This window comes from Crocuta crocuta, unplaced genomic scaffold, assembly GCF_008692635.1.
Source record: "Crocuta crocuta isolate KB4526 unplaced genomic scaffold, BGI_CrCroc_1.0 scaffold30, whole genome shotgun sequence".
Classification (NCBI taxonomy): domain Eukaryota; kingdom Metazoa; phylum Chordata; class Mammalia; order Carnivora; family Hyaenidae; genus Crocuta; species Crocuta crocuta.
The window spans coordinates 6,806,123-6,818,903 of record NW_027528345.1 but is presented as its reverse complement, the minus strand read 5'-3'; the positions used below and the strand labels follow the sequence as shown (position 1 = coordinate 6,818,903).

At 37.7% G+C, this 12,781-nt stretch overlaps 1 protein-coding gene across 1 annotated transcript in view; it reads right to left on the bottom strand.

The window, feature by feature from the left end:
- Window positions 1-12,781, bottom strand: part of LOC144222951 (AT-rich interactive domain-containing protein 2) — a 166,141-nt gene that overhangs the window by 2,517 nt on the left and 150,843 nt on the right. The gene's annotated exons all lie outside the window — the stretch shown is intronic.

Here is a 12,781-nt window from a genome sequence, read left to right as displayed (position 1 = left end):
AATGAGTATCTAAGACATGCTAAGAAAAAACAGTGTGTATACAAATTACTAATATTGGAAATGAAAGAAGGAAAGGTACCAAGGATCCCTACAGATCCTGTGGACATTAAAGGCAACAAAGAATGAATAACATGATGCCCACAAATTTGAATAACATGATGCCCACAAATTTGAAACTCTAGGTGAAACAGACCACTTCCTTGAAAAAAAAACAGGCTTCCAAACATCACACACTGTGAAACAGATTATCTGAATAGGCCTAGATCTATTAAATAAATTGAATGATTAAAAAACAAAACAAAACAAAAAACAAACTCCCCAAACAGAAAACACCAGTCTCAGAGGTTCTCTGGTAAATTCTACCAAATATTTAAGGTTCCTCAAAAAAATTTCTTAAAAATAGAAATATCATATAATCCAGTAATCCCAGTACTGAGTATTTACCCAAAGAAAATGAAAAAGCTAATTTCAAAAGAAACATGCACTACTAGGTTTACTGAAGCAGTATTTATAATAGCCAAGGTATGGGAGCACCTAAGTGTCCATCCACAGATGAATGGGTAAACATGTGGTATATACACACAATAGAATACTACTCAATCATTAAAAAAACAAAAAAAGAATGAGATCTTACCATTTGCAACAACAAGGATGGACCTAGAGGGTATTATGCTAAGTACAGTGAGTCAAAGAAAAACAAATATAATTTCACTAATATGTGGAATCTAAACACAAAAAACAAAAAAAACAAAGCTTACAAAACTTTAAATTTTTTTAATTAAATTTTTTATGTTTATTCATTTTTGAGAAAGACAGAGACAGAGACAGAGTGCGAGCAGATGAGGGGCAGAGACAGAGACACACAGAATCCGAAGCAGGCCTAGGCTCTGAGCTGTCAGCACAGAGCCCAATATGGGGCTTGAATCCATGAACCATGAGATCATGGCTTGAACTGAAGTCAGATGCTTAACCGACTGAGCCACTCAGACACCCCCAAAACTCTAAATTTTTATGTTTTTATTTTTAATTTATTTTTATTTTTAAAAAATTTTAAAGAAACAATACATAGTTCTGCACCCAGTAATGTTAATATATTGTAGCAAAAGGTAAAAAACTAGTTTAACCTTCAATTTACAGATGAGTAACTTGAGGACATCTTGAGGCATCTCAAACTGAAATGACTTTCTAGCTAAACAGTAGTGGCAGAATTAGACAAGATCATCTGACTGATTTTTCTCCATGGACCTTTCTAAATATTAGACCTTTCTAATTATGCAAGGCATAATTCTGTATCAAGCTTCATTCATGCTTCTAGAAAATTCAGATGTTTCTAGAGTTGCCAAATTCACAGAATAAAAGAGTGAAATGGTGTTTGTCAGGGGCTGAGGGCAAAGGTGGAAATGGGATCAACGGACATAAAGTTTCAGTTAAGCAAGATGAATAAGCTTGAGAGATACACGTACAACACTGTACCTATAGTCAAACATAATGTATTATACACAACAACTTGTTAAGAGGTTAGATCTCATATTATATTAACTGTTCCTGACACAATTAAGATAAAATTAAATATAAATTTAGATCATGTCAGAAAATAGTTGGAGAGGTATAAGATGGGTGCTTTTAAGAGAGGGCTTGTGGGGCGCCTGGGTGGCTCAGTCGGTTAAATGTCCGACTTCAGCTCAGGTCATGATCTCACAGCTCATGGGTTCGAGCCCCGCGTTGGGCTCTGTGCTGACAGATCAGACCTGGAGCCTCCTTCTGATTCTGTGTCTCCCTCTCTCTCTCTCTCTCTGGCCTTCTCCCACTCGTGATCTCTCTCTCTCAAAAATAAACAAAAAATTTTAAAAAATGAAAAAAAAAGAGAGGGCTTGAAAATAAAAATTATATTCAAGGTATGATTAAAATTTTATTCTCTTCATTAAGTGAAAGCAGGCAATATTCAGCTTATCATCTGAACGTGACATTACTCCATAAAAGCAGCTATTTCTTTTTAATTTGTAACTTAAAAAGAAATTTTCTACCCCTAAAATTATGATAGTGATGTGGTGATGTGTATAAAGAAGAAAGATTATAAAAATGAACAGTCTACAAAAGAACAGAACGATGCTGAGGGGTAAGGAGAAAAATGGTAAAATTCAGCCGGAAATGGAAGGATGGAGATAGGTCTATGGTAAGAAAGGTAAAGTAAAAAGTCAATGGTAAAAACTAGGTGAGGGGCACCTGAGTGGCTCAGTTAAGCGTCCGACTTCAGCTCAGGTTATGATCTCTTGGTTTGTGGGTTTGAGCCCCATGTCTGGCTCTGTGCTGACAGCTCAGAGCCTGGAGTCTGCTTTGGGTTTTGTGTCTCCCTCTCTCTCTGCCCCTCCCCCACTTGTGCTCTTTCTCTCTCAAAAAGAAATAAATAAATGTTAAAAAAAAAAGTTTAGGTGATTGGTATATAGGTGTTCACTGCATGTCAAGTTTACCTTATGTGTGAAAAATTTCACAATAAATGTCAGAAAAAAAAAATCAACCAGCATTGAGATAACCCAAGAACTTAGTGCCTTCATTAAAATAACCCTGGACTAAGGAGTTAGCCATTTTTTCATGTTTTTTGGCTATTTTGATATTTGCTTTTATGTAGTTTCCATACTGTACACATCCCCCAAAATGGCTAAAATTAAAAATTAAAATTATAGTAGCAAATGTTGCCAAGTATGTGGAGCAACTGTGACACTCCTCCATCGCTGGAGGATATAAAATTTTTGGCTTTGGAATTTTTGGCTTTATGTATTCAAGTTGTAATATCCTTTGAATCACCAATCAATCATTCTTAAAAGTTCAATAGAAATATATACATAAATGGCCAAAAACATGTATAGAATGTTCATAGGGGCACTATTTATTTATTTATTTATTTCTGAGAGAGAGAGAGAGACAGAGAGACAGAGAGACAGAGAGACAGCGTGAGCAGGAGAGGGTCGGAGAGAGAGGGAGATACAGAATGTGAAGCAGCCTCCAGGCTCTGAGCTACCTGCCAGCACAGAGCCCGAAATGGGGCTTGAACTCACAAACCGTGAGATCATGACCTGAGCTGAAGTCGGAGGCTTAACCGACTGAGCCACCCAGGCACCCCCTAATAGCCCCTAACTGAAAACAACCAATATGCCTACCAAAAGTAGAATGGAAGGAACAATTTGGGTATATTCATAGAACAGAATCGTATACTGCAAGAATATGAACAATGTACTGCTACATGTACCATGAATGAATTTCACAAAAAAAGTTGAGTAAAAAAGCTAACATGAGAGAATATATACCATATGATTCTACTTATATGAAGTTCAAAATGAGGTAAAATTCTATGGTGTAACATCAGGATAGCGATCCCAACAAAGAAAATGGGATAAAGACAAGTGGGGACTACAGGAACTGTGCAGTAGTGGTGTTCCTCTATTTTCTTTTTTAATGTTCATTTATTTATTTCTGAGACAGCGGGAGGGGTAACAGAGAGGGAGAGAGACAATCTTAAGCAGACTCTGCACTCAGCACAAAGCCCCACTGCAGGGTGCAGGGCTCAATCTCATGAACTGAGATCATGACCTGACCTAAAATCAAGAGTCAGTTGCTTAACCTACCTAGCCACCTAGGTGCCCCTCCTCTACTTCTGAAATTGGATGTCTGATTATGTGGGTGTTTTGCTCTGTGCTGATTCATTGAGGTTTATACACTTCTGGTTTTTAAAATTTAGGTATGATTTATTTCAAAAATTGATAAAACAAAATTTTTTAAGTTTATTTTAAGAGAGCGAACACATGTGTGCAAGCACAAGCTGGTGAGGGAGAGGCAGGAAGGGAGAGAGAGCGTCGCACACTCCGCGCTCACAGCATGGCTCCAACTCACAAACCATGAAATTATGACCTGAGCTGCAATTAAGAGTTGTTTGCTTGGGGCGCCTGGGTGGCTTAGTCGGTTAAGCGTCCGACTTTCGCTTAGGTCATGATCTAGTGGTTCGTGGGTTCGAGCCCCGTGTCGGGCTCTGTGCTGACTGCCAGCTCAGAGCCTGGAGCCTGTTTCAGAGTCTGTGACTCCCTCTCTCTCTGACCCTCCCCTGCTCACGCTGTCTCTCTCTCTCTCTCTCCTAGAAATAAATAAAACAATAAAAAATTAAAAAAAAAAAAAAAAAGAGTTGTTTGCTTAACCCGACTGAGCCAACCAGGTGCTCCTAAACAAATTTTTAAGTGAATTATGACATTTCTACAATTTTTTCTAGAAAAGAAATAAAGTCCTATAAAACTTGATTTTAAAATAACTTAAATCATTTGAAAAGATAAATGCACCCCTATGTTTACTGCAGTGTTATTTGCAATAGCCAAGATACAGAAGCAACCCAACTGACCATCCACAGATAAATGGATAACAAAGATGTAGTTGTGAGCACGCGTGTGGATATTAGTCATAAAAGAATGAAGTCTTGCCATCTGCAACAATATGGATGGACCTAGAGTGTATAATGCTAAGTGAATTATATCAGAGAAAGACAAATACCATATGATTTCAATCATGTAGAATTTAAGGAACAAAACAGATGAACCAACAAAAAAGAGACAAAAAAAAAAAAAGACTCTTACATAGAGAAAACAAACTGGTGGTTGCTAACAGGGAGGTAGGTGAGGGGATGGGTGAAATAGTTAAAGGGATGAAAAGTACACTTATATATTGATGACCACTGAGTAATGTATAGAATTGTTCATTACCTTTATATTATTGTACACCTGAAACTAACACTTATATTATACTTCAGTTANTGGGTTCAAATTATTTTTTCCTATATTAGTGAATACTTTGATAAAGAAAAAACTTTCAGCTTCAAAAATTTCACCAATTACAATATTTTTCCAAATTGACAGTTTAAAAATAGTATTTAAAAACATTTTCTTGGGGCACCTGGGTGGCTCAGTTTGGTTAAACATCTGACTTCGGCTCAGGTCATGATCTCACGGTTTGTGGGTTTGAGCCCTGCATCTGGCTCTGTGCTGACAGCTCAGAGCCTGGAGCCTGCTTCGGATTCTGTGTCTCCCTCTCCCTGACTCTCCCCTGCTCACACTGTCTCTCTCTTTCTCTCTCGCTCAAAAATAAATAAAACATTAAAAATATTATTTTAAAAATATTTTACTTTTTTTAAAAGTTTATTTTTGAGAAAGAGAGTATGAGCAGGGAAGGGGCAGAAAAGAGAGAGAAAGGGGGACAGAGGATCCAAAGCAGGCTCCATGCTGAGAGCAGACAGCCTGATGTGGAGCTCAAACCCACAAATTGTGAGGTTATGACCTAAGCTCAAGTCAGACACTTAACTGAGCCACAAAGACACCTCAAAAGTATTATTTTTATGTCACATGGATAAAACTTAGAAAGACTAAATTTAAATCACCAGGATGACTTTAAGGTAACATTTTCTTTTTTTTTAAGGTCTACTTTTTTTTAAGTAATCTCTACATCCAACATAGGGGCTCAAACCCACCACCTCAAGATCAAGAAATCACATGCGCCACCAACTGAGCCAGCCAGGTGTCCCATAACAATTTTATTTTTGATATAAATGAATATCTTTTACTTTTTGGGGTTTTAAAGAAATAAGCACTCAGTAGATAAAATATGCCCATTTTGTTGTATACAATGGTATTTCAACTTCAAATTTCAAGGTTTATTTTTTGATATAACAAAGGATAAACGTTGTGTCACTTTAATATACTTAATAGATATCGAAAATAATTTGTAAGTAGCATTAGTCAACACAATTTAAGACACTTGGCAGTTTGAACACAGTTTTTCTCCTTTCCCTCCCAAAATAGTACCAAAATGAATTAAAGAAAATTTTCTGAAGAAACTAAACCAGAAAGGTTAGGACTACAGGGGATAAGGAATCAATTGGACAAAAATGGGATCCTCCTGGTTCCCCTCTCCCATTCCATTTCCAGAACACAGGATTTCACATTGACCATCCTCCAAACTGCCTACTTCCAAACGCAAGAAAATCAGAGATTCTTTCCTGGAGAAACAAAATCTCTCTCTAGAGACTGATATTTGAAGAGCTTCTAAAAAAAAAAACAAAAAAAAAACTGGATCATCAGGGATCACCAAAAATGGGAATCACCAGTGACAAGTGGAGATCACATACTCAGAGCTTCTAATTAGTGTGTTGATATTTTACTCTCACTATAAAAAGTAAAGCCCAAATACTCATTTGAGGAATTTATTGTTTTTGAGAGAGAGAAGAGAGAAAGAGAGAGAGCAAGGAAGAGGGGCAGAGGGAGAGAGAGAGAAAAAGAAGGAGAGTGAAGGGGGAGAAGGGAAAGAGAGAGAGAGAGAGAGAGAGAATATCCCAAGCAGGCTCTACACTCAGTGCAGAGTCCAATGTAGGATTCAGTCCCAGCACCTGAGCCTGAGCTGAAAACAAGAGTTGGATGCTCAACAGATGAGCCACCGAGGTGTCCCTCATTTGAAGAATTTAGAGGAAAAGAGAAAAAAAATTAAAAATCCTAGCATTAATATCCTCAGAGAGATGAGAAGGCACTGTATTCAACATATGAACAGGGTGTTTAAAACAGTAACACTGCCACTCTGAATGAGCTCTTAGAAATGAAAGCAGGATAGCCTGAGTAAAATTTCAATAGATTTAATGATAAAGTCAAGGAAATTCCCAGGAAATACATTAAACAGACAAAAATGAAAGCTAAGAGAGAAAAGAAAATTAGAGGATCAATCTGTGAGGGTCTAGCATCCAAAAGAGAGAAGTTTAGAAATGGAGAACAGAGTCAATGGTTGGCAAGGAATTATAAAAAGAGACATTCAAGAAAAATTCCCATTTTGAAGGACAGGAATCTCTTGATTGAAAGTATTCACTGAAATGAAATGTGCACTTTAATGAACACAACAACAAAACACCTACACTAAGATACAACATCAAAGAATTTCAGAATATCAGAAATTAAAGGGGGAAAAATCCTGAACCCTTCTAGGATGGAAAATAGATCACAAACACAGAATGGAAGCCAGAAAGTTACAGACTTCTTAACAGCAAAGCTGCATGCTAGAAGACATTAGACAGTGCTCTCACAGACTTAAAAAAAGAAAAAAAAGAAAAAAAAGGGCTTTTAAATCTGGAATTTTAAATCTAGTCAAACTATCATTAGTCAGAATAAAGACATTTCAGACCTGTGGGGTTTTTTATTTATTTTTATTTATTGGAGGGTATGCTTTAGCATGATGAGTGAGTAAATCAAGTAAAGGAAATAATCTGAATACAAGAAAAAGGGATTCAATACTGAAGGAATTCCTGAGAATGGCTGCGTACAAGGTCTAGAAAGCAAGCTGTCTAGACGGCAGGGAAAAAAATGTAAAGGTGAGAGAGGTGTAACAACTATGTTTGGGCATTTGGATAACTTATATAAGGGCTTGAGAAATACTGAAATATATCATTTATGGACCTAATCAGCATTAGGTCCATAAAAAGCTAAACAAAAAGCAAGGCAATCATTAACCCCAGAAATACAAAGAAAGGAAGAAAACTTAATAATAGTAGCACTTGGATGAGCATCAACAATCTGACAATTTTTGATTTAAGATTTAACTCAAAACTGTGATGGAACAATATTATGAGGAAAGGAAAAGCAGGAGAGAGGTTTTAAGAGTATTCAATTCTTTAGAAAGAGTGTCAACAGTTAATGTGTAAAATAGGTAAATTAAGAAATAGTAACGTAAGAATATTATTTAGAAATACGGAGGCAAATACCAAAAAAAAAATTAGTTCAAACTGTTGAAAACTCTCTGTTGAGGGTCGCTAGGAAGAATGAAGTAGGGGACTACTATATTCCATTAAAAACTTTATATTACCACTTAATTTTTTAAAATTAATTTTTATAGCTTTATTGATATAATTCATATACCATACAATTCAGTTAAGTATACAATTTGGTGGTTTTTAGAATATTCACAGAATTGTGCTACCATCACCACAGTTTTAGAATATTTTCATCATTTCAAAAAGAAATCTAACACCCATTAGCAGTCACTCCCCATTTCCCCCCAAATTCCTCCTTTGTTGTTGTTTGAATTCTCTACTTTCTTTTGTGTATACACCCAGAAGTGGAATTGCTGGATCAAATAGCAATCCTATACTTAATTCTTGGAAGAACCAAAATACTGTTTTCCACAGTGGCTGTACCATTTTATATTTCTATCAGCAATGCACAGGGGTTCCAATTTCTCCATATCTATGTCAACATTTGTTTTTTTAAAAGAGAGAGCGAGAGAGAATGCATGTGCCTGCACGCGATGGGGAGTGGGGAGAGGCAAAGTGAGACAATCTTAAGCAGGCTCCATGCTTAGTATGGAGCCCATGATCCCAGGATCATGACCTGAGCCCAAATCAAGAATCAGACACTCTGGGGTGCCTGGGTGGCTCAGTTGGTTAAGCGTCCGACTTCGGCTCAGGGCATGATCTCATGGTTCGTGGCTTCAAACTTCACGTCGGGCTCTGTGCTGACAGCCAGCTCAGAACCTGGAGCCTGCTTTGGATTCTGTGTCTCCCTCTCTCTCTCTGACCTCCCTGCTCATGCTGCCTCTCTCTCTCTCTCTCTCTCTCTCTCTCAGGAAAAAAAAAAAAAAGAATCAGAGACTCAACCAACTGAGCCCCTAAATAATAAACTCTAATAACTGTGAAGTGGCATCTCATTCTGGTTTTGATTTGTGCTTCTCTAATAACCAATAATGTTGAACATATTTCAATGTGGTTAAAGGCCATTTGTTTACCTTCCTTGGTGAAATGTCTATTCAAGTCTTCCAATAATTTTTACTTTATTATTATTTTTTTGATAAGTTTATTTATCTTGAGAGAGAGAGAGAGAAATAAAGTATGCACACAAGTAGGGGAAGGGGAGAAGGGGAGAGGGAGAGAGGGAGATAGGGAGTGGGAGAGGGAGAGGGAGAGGGATAGAGAGAGACGGGGAGAGGGAGAGAAAGAGAATCCCAAGCAGGGATTCTATGTGCGGCTTGAACTAACGAATCCTGAGATCATGACCTGAGCTGAAGTCAACAGTTGGATGCTTAAATGACTGAGTCACCCAGGTGCCCCTGCCCATTTTAAAAATCAGATTATTTGTTTTATGTTGTTGAGTTTTAGGAGTTCGTTATACATCCTACATTTTAATTTTAACTGCTTTATCAGATATGCAATTTGCAATTATTTTCTGCCATTCTGTTATTCTGTTAATAATGTCCACTGGTGCATAAGTTTCTACTTTTGCTGAAGTTCAATTTAGTTTTCATTTTGTTGCCTGCTTCTTTGGCGTCATATCCAACAAATCACTGTCAAATCCAGCGTCATGAAATTTCCTCAGATATTTTAAGAGTTTTACAGTTTTAGCTCTTATTTCTAGGTCTTGGATCCATGTTGAGTTAATTTCTGTATATGGTGTTAGGTAAGGGTTCAACTTTGTTCTTTTGCATGTGAATATCCAGTTTTCCCAGCTCCATCTGTCTTTCTCTCATTGAATGGAGAATTGGCATCTTAATGCAAATCATTTGACCATATATGCCAGGACTTCTGTCTGGGCTCTATTCATCTCCACTGAATGATTATTATGTCTGTCTTTATGCCAGTAATACACCGTTTTGATTACTGTAGCTTTGTTGTAAATACACTGGGGGCGCCTGGGTGGCTCAGTCAGTTAAGCGTCTGACTTTGGCTCAGGTCATATCTCGCAGTTCATGAGTTTGAGCCCCGTGTCAAGCTCTGTGCTGACAGCTCAGAGCCTGGAGCCTGCTTTAGATTCTGTGTCTCCCTTTCTCTCTGCCCCTCCCCTGCTCATGCTCTCTCTCAGAAATAAACATTAAAAAAATAAGAAGAATGGAGATAAAATGTATTTAAACATTTTACATTATATCAACAGATTCTGCATTTCAAATTTAAAAACGTTGATATTTCATACTGTTCAGTATACCGTACAAGAATGAAGATAAATTTCCACATATCTTCCTATCAACATGCAATTTTTTTTATTACCAAATAGAGTTGGCTTTAGTCTAAAAAAACCATACCCTGTTACTTATTCCACCAGAGATGAGAAATCTCAACAGAGAATTATCTTTTGCAGCTGATTTCCTACACGCTCTTTTTTACTTTTATAGGTTTTGCCAGATTCTGTCCATATTCTTGCTAAGCCAGACTCCACATCACTGGAGATGTCGGAATGAAGTTCTGCTGTTCAACCTGCACTGGGAGGGTGAACGCTAAGAATTTAATGGATTCTGCTCTTCTAAGATCATAGTAACTGAAGACACCACAAGATGTTTGGAAAGTTCAGAGTTATATAGAAAATAACAAAATCAACAACAAAACAAAAACAGCAGAATGAAAACTTTTGGCTCAATAATCCTATTAGATCTACCCAAAGAGGCTCTATTGCTATAAGCCTAAGAATGTACAATTTGAAGGAGGTAAAATGCTAAGTTTTTAGCTTTTATTTTTGCTTTTATTTTAAAGTTTTTTTATTTGAGAGAGGGAGAGAGCAGGGGAGAGGGATGGGGGAAAGGAGGGAGGAGAGAGAGAGAGAGGGAGAGAGAGAGGGAGAGGGAGAAGGAGAGGGAGAGGGAGAGGGAGAGAGAATCCCAAGCAGGCTCCATGTTTTTACTGCAGAGCCTGACGTAGGGTTCAAACCCATGAACCTGAAATCAAGAGCTGGATGATTAACTGAATGAGCCACCCTGGCACTCATAAAATTTATTTTTAGAATTCTAATTATCTTCACAAATTCTAGATCAGAACTCTAGAAAAGAATGGATTTGTTGAGACTTCTTTCCTTCCATCTGTCTATCAATCAAATACTTATTAAATTGCTTTTACAATCCAAATACTATGGTAGGCACGGAGGGCACAAAAATGAAAATCAATATTCAGTCCCTGCTTTCAAGGAGCTCACCACCTAGGGTGGTAAAACGCAAGGTGTGAAGTGGTAGGGAGTACCCAAGGCACCCTAGGTCAGAGGTGGGCTAGTGAGGAAGATGTCAGGAAAGGAAGAGGTAACCCCTGAGTTGAATCTTAAGGATGAAGAGAAAACAGAGATTATCTACCACATGTTGAGTACTGTGCCAGGTGTTTAGGCTACAAAGATTAATCAGAGAAAGTCTACACACATGTCAGTAGGTGAAAATGGCCATATAAAAACTATTTACAAAACAAGATTAAATGTTACGAGATAGGTTACACAGCAGAGAAGAACAAGCACTATGGGGAAGGGGAACACAGCACAGGAAGCAGCACACAGAAGCTGCTATCTGACTGGTCATGAAGGGTTTCCAGATCATCAACAGGCCAGCAGCACAGGGTAAGTAGGTACTGAAAGAAAGGTACAAACGTGCAACATGAAAGTGTATAGGAAGATTAGAAATCTGCATGCGGCTTAGCTGGGCTGAAACTGAAATGTAGGCTATGAAGCAAAAAGGGAGAGGGAAATATAGTGAGAAAGGTAGGAAGAAATCATGTTGCGAATGAATAAGATGCTGGTGTTCCTATATGGTTACTAAGCCTTCATATTTCTTTTTTTTCTGAAAAACTGCTTATTTTTCTTTTTGAATGTTCAGAATTCTTTTTCTTCATCTGTGAGAACACTGTATACACTAAAACATAGTAACTCTGGCATTGCAAATAGAGTTTTTTAAACTTTAGTTTTAAGCTTTTTCATCTTTAATTTACACAAGTTTGACAGACTCAAATTCATTGCTTTTTCTTTAGTAACTGATACCGCTGTTTTTATATTGGGAAAATCCAGCTGGAGGGATTGCAAGAAATATGAAAGAACTAAAGCAAGGTCAAAATGCGAGGGGTGGAGAGAACTAAGGTGGATTCAGGATGTATTTAGGAGATAGGACTAAAAGCATATAAGAGGGGAGAAACTCTGAGAGGGAGTCCCTAGCTAGAAGGCAGGGTGCCTCAGAGGACAACTTCTCAGGAAAAGAGCCTGAGTCAGTTGACGATACAGAAGGCAGGCTAGAAAATTACAGACAAGCTTCAAGGGAGACAAAGTTCAAAAGGCATCAACAGGACATTCCACATTTGCTCTCTCAGGATTAGAGTTATCAATTCTAGTTTCTACAGGTCTATAAAATCCTGAGTTTTCTCTTGCTTAAGTTCATTAGAAAGTAAGTTCTAAACTTCAGAGCATTAAAGTCAATCTTAGCAATATCTATGACTTTGATGGCATCATTAAAATGTCAGTTACCAAACTAAATTCCACCCTAATTCCACAGGCTTCAAATGATACACATTCACTTTCCAAGTGACTCTCCCCACTCCCCAAACAGACTCCTAACGTTTCTCTTTAGTAAATCTACTTTTTGCTCTAAATACTATGGCCAGCAAGAAAATTAATAAGACAAATTAAAAGATCATCTTTTGGTTGTTTCAACTTCTACACTTTTGGCTTCTTTTTTTAAGTTTGTTTATTTTGAGACAGAGAGATAGTGTGAATTGGGGAGGGGCTGAGAGATGGAGAGACAGAGAGTCCCAAGCAGGCCCTGCACTGCCTGTGCAGAGCCAAATGTGGGGCTCAAACCCATGAACCCCGAGATCATGACCCGAGCTAAATCAAGGGCTTGACACTACTGACGGAGCCATCCAGGTGCCCCTATGTTTTTGGCTTTTAAAATCCTGATGGCCTGATGTTGGAATAAGCTTTTGGACATATTCACAAAATTGATGAGAAAAACAATGAATAAAACAGTTATCTAGTTTTATCAACTTACA